Below are 4,893 nucleotides of genomic sequence, written 5' to 3'. Positions count from 1 at the left end.
GCAGGCAGCCTGGGAGGCGGTGGGGGGAAAATAGTGGGTTGGGGGTGGGAGCGGGGGTGGGGGGGAATAAAAGCGGGGTCCAAGTGCTGCTCTCCCCTGGAAGAATTGAAGAATTGGGGTGCTTTTTGGTTTAGGAAAGGGTCCCTTATTTTTTCCCTCCCTAGTCGTTTACAAAGACCCTGAGGATGAAAATTTCAACATAATTTTTTTCCTTATTTTTTCCCTCCCTAGTCGTTTACAAAGACCCTGAGGATGAAAATTTCAACATAATTTTTTTTTTTTACATTTGGATTTTTTAAAATTTAATCCTTTTATTGGGGGCTCGTACAACGCTTATCACAAACCATCCATCCATCCATTGTGTCAAGCACATGTGTACGTTTGTTGCCATCGTCATTCTCCAAATGTGTTTGTGTTGCTTCCGATGCTATTCATATTCAATGACAAGTGCAATCATAAATATTTGGGAGAAAGAAACAAGACGGAGTCCCAGGAAAAATGCAGCCCCTAAAATAGCTTTCCCAACCTCAGACTAGTCTTCCTGAGCCGAAGGCTGGGAGTAAGACCGCCCTCCTCCGCTTTGGCAAGCGGCACACCTGCCCCCTGTGAGGCAATGACCCTGGAGGGCTGTGGGCAGGGCAGGACGTGGTTCCCAGTACCCACAAACAAGCCTGAATGCACCCTGCCCCCTCTCCTCCCCCACCCTGGCCGTCAGATGTGTCCTGTGAGGGCCTGCAGGCTGCTGGGATGCTGGAAACCCTGGTATCTTCCCCGGCAGGGTCTGATAAGACAGACCAGGAAGAAAAAGCCTGACAGCCTCCTTTGGAAATCTAGCTGGTGAAAAGCTCACGGATCAAACAGGACAGTGCCCGGCTTGCTGGCTTTGGTCACATCAAAGGGGAGATGATGCCCCGAGGAAGACATCATGCTCCCTGCAGTGAGGGTCAGTGAGGGTGGGGGGGACCCTCGATGAACCGGAAAGGCACAACAGCTACATGCGTGAATTCAAACGTGCCGGCAATCGGGGAGAATGTCCCAGGGGAGAACATTTGTTTTTCAAACTCACCGCCAATAAGTCAATGCAGAAGTATAGCTGCTCCATAGAGCAGTGGTTCTCAACCTGTGGGTCACGACCCCTTTGGGGGTCCAACGGCCATTTCACAGGGGTTGCCTAAGACCATCAGAAAACACATATTTCCGATGGCCTTAGGAACCGAGGCACCGCTCCTCATCTGTCTCTAGCAGGTCCGCCCACATGCAAATACACCCATCTACAAGCACTGGCCGTGAAGACTGTTACCCATGCTACACCATGCTTCAAGACAAAATTTCATGTATTTGTAATTAGAAATAAATAGTTCGCAATATAGAATGACATATTGTTTTTGTGACGGATTATGCTTTAACGATATTCCATTTGTAACCATGGAAATACATCCTGCCTATCACATATTTACATGACGATTCATAACAGTAGCATAATGACAGTGATGAAGTGGCAATGAAAATAATTTTATGGTTGGGGGTGGTCACCACACATGAGGAACTGTACGAAAGGGGCGCGCTACGAGGAAGGCTGAGAACCACTGCTCTAGAACAAGGTGCAGTTGCCCCTGTGAGTTTCCAAGACCAAAACTCTTTACAGGAGTAGAAAGCCCCATCTTTCTCCCTCAGATCAGCTGGTAGTTTTGAAAACTGACCTTGCGGTTAGCAGCCCAACGCATAACCACTATGCCACCAGGGATCCCCAGGGGAGAAAAGAGACACCAAATTCCAATCTAATACGTAGAGACCCATGTATTAAGTCTTAAACAGCACACAGACAACTCAGATGAGGGAGACCACCATCCAGAGGCCACGATGGGGTTCAAGCAGTCACAGAAACGCAGTCTCTTAAGTGGGACATGGAGTGCAAGGGATGCTGTCATGAAAGCAGGGTTCTCGTCCGGTCACCGCTGCAGGGACAACTGAAGCAAGAAGGGGTTGTTAGATCTCTCTGGAGCTAGATATACCTGGGTCCTTGGCTCCGCGCGAGAAAGAATTCACGCCGAAGCCAGGTTCGTGATCCAAGTGAGTTTTATGAGAGTTAGAAGAAGTTTCAGGTTTACACGGCACCCGTGGGGCTGCTCCCGAACATGCGGCCTGGCTGGAAGCTGCTCGGTGTCCTGCAAAAGTGTCCCAAAGTCCTGCCAAAGCTCTCTGCGCCTAAGTTCTCTCCCCTCTCGACTCCGGGCTTCTGCCTTTTCAAGGATTCCACGGGGAGGCGTGGTGGACGACCCCTGATCGACCCCATTGGCTGAATTGAATTCACCTGGCCTAGGTGGGCCACTTCAGGTTCACGCCCACCCATGCCTACCTCGGGAAACCTGAGCCTCTGGGCATGTGCAGTGCGCCACTCCTTTGTGCCCATCGCTTGGCCCTCTGGGCATGCGTTAACGGACATTCCCCAGCCCTACGCTAGCCTACCTAACAGGGTCTGTGAAAACAGGAATACGTACAAAATGGTTCAGGGCCCTCTGAGCCAGGCACGCGGGATAGAAATTGTGATCACGAGGAAGCTCACTCACTCATGCCCTGCCCTCAAGTGAATTCTGACTGAGAGCCACAGACTAGCACTGACCCTGTAGGTGTCCGAGACTGTAACTCTTGTTCTTTTTTCAATCATTTTATTGGGGGCTCCTACAACTCTTACCACAATCCATCCATCCATCCGTTGTGTCAAGCACATTTGCACGCTTGTTGCCATCATCATTCTCAAAACATTTTCTTTCTACTTGAGCCCTTGGTATCAGCTCCTCATTTCCCCCCCCCCTCCTTCCCGAACCCTTGATAATTTATAAATTATTATTATTTTGTCATGTCTTACACTGTCCGACGTCTCCCTTCACCCACTTTTCTGTTGTCCATCCCCTAGGGAGGGTTATAGGTAGATCCTTGTGATCCGTTCCCCCTTTCTACCCCACCTTCCCCTTCCCCTCCTGTTATCGCTTCTCTCATTATTGGTCCTGAGGGGGAGATGGGAATTCTTTATAAGAGTAAAGAGCCCTCGTTCTCCCTAGGAGCGGCTGGCAGTTTCAAACTGCCAAACTTCGAGTTAACAGCCCAATAAGTAAGCACTACGACCTCAAGGCTCCTCATGAGGAGCTTAGTACTTCCACCAAAAGTTCTTCATTCACGGCCAGCAGCGCCCCTCATGACTCATAGCAGCCCGGCAGCACAGGGTAGAACTTTCCCTGCTTCTTCTCCTCTGGAATCTGACCTGTGACTCCTGGAGTGATGCCTGCTGCTCTGGTGGGGCGTGGACTTCAGGCTCTGTGCACGGCAGATAGTCTCTTGGTGGACGGCTAAGACTCGGGCCAGACCTCCTGCTATTTCCTGTACCCCTTGTCCAGGACTTGCCGGGTGAGAACCACTGGCATCGAGAGTGCCCAATGGACGACTTGCTGTTGACCAGCACAGGGCTGCTCGGTGCCCGGCTGGCAGCCCCACGGCTGGATAACATTTGATGTGGAACTCTGCTGCCTGGAGACGGGCAGAGGCAAAGACCCTAAGGGAAGACGGCTTGAACAGGTCAGTTCAATAGGCTGAGTTGTATACCGTCTTCCTAGCTGTGCTCGAAGGATCGAGCCCCGGGGAAAGCCCATATATTTGGATTTTCACCAATGTATGGGCAATGGTCAGTGTCCTGCATACATGGACGGGAAAACATAATGGAAAAGGGGACTGTCAAGGGGATGCTCAGGTGACAAGGATTCCATCTTGCTGGGTCCATACGAAGGTGCACAGAAGCAGCAGTCAAGAGATCAAACGACACATTGCATTAGGCGAATCTGCCGCACAAGACCTCCCTAAAGTGAAAGTGCCCTTGACCGTCAAAAGGTCAAACAAGTCTGTCTTGGAAGAAGTACAAGCAGAATCGTCCTTAGAGGCCAGGATGGCGAGCCTTCGCTTCACATGCTGTGGACGTGTCAGGAGAGACCTGTCCCTGGACAAGGACATCCTGCTTGGCAAAGAGGAGGGCCCTGGAGGAGATGGATAGACACAGTGGCCCCATCTGTGGGCTCAAGCCTAACAAGTGTGGGTGTCGTAGTGACATCATCTGGTGTCAGTTTGGGCGGATTACAAGTGAAGCGGTGGAGTCTAGCCTGTCAATCATTTTATAGCCAATGAGGCCTCTGTGTGGGCATGGCCTTCCCCTGAGGATTCTGGGAGCGCCTATATTTCCTCCTTGAAGGCCGGAGATACTCTCTCTGCTCTCTCCCTTGGAGACTTCACGGAGCAAACCAAGAACCAAGACTCACTCCCTGTGAGACATTTCTGAGGAGAAGCCACCGGAAGCTACCCTGAGGCAGTCAAAGTTTTTCGGAGCTGAAGGAGCCACGTGGAGACCCCTGCCAGCCTGAGATGGTTACAGCACCACTGGATCCACAAGACATTCCACCCACTGGCCTGTGATTGTCCTGCATTCGACGTCATTGATGTGTTTTGTGAGTCCGAAGAGGACTGTATAGATTGGCATCAGACATACGGGCTACTATCGGACTTACGGGCTTGGACTGGCCTGGGCTGGGATGCTTTCTTAATGTACAATTACCCTTTATATAAAACTCTCTCTTGCTATGGATTTGTTGCTCTAGTCCATGGCCTAACACAGTGGCCGTTTGGGGTCATGAGATAAGGAGAGCTGGGGCGGCATGCTGTGGCAATGCAGAGATGGTCTGCTCTGTCTGCCAGCAAGAAAGGCAGAGGTCCCTGGAACCCATGGGGCAGATGTGATTATATTGGATCAGTGACCTTGGTCATCATGTAGCTAGCAGAGGGTCCTCACGGGAAGAAACACTGGCTCTGGACTGGGGTTTGCATATCCTGTGGGGATGCAAACACTAAAGCACC

This window comes from Echinops telfairi, unplaced genomic scaffold (genome assembly GCF_000313985.2).
Source record: "Echinops telfairi isolate 266 unplaced genomic scaffold, ASM31398v2 ScPeMD7_7417;HRSCAF=8455, whole genome shotgun sequence".
NCBI lineage: Eukaryota > Metazoa > Chordata > Mammalia > Afrosoricida > Tenrecidae > Echinops > Echinops telfairi.
The sequence above is the reverse complement of the archived record's forward strand: the minus strand, read 5'-3'. Positions refer to the sequence as shown.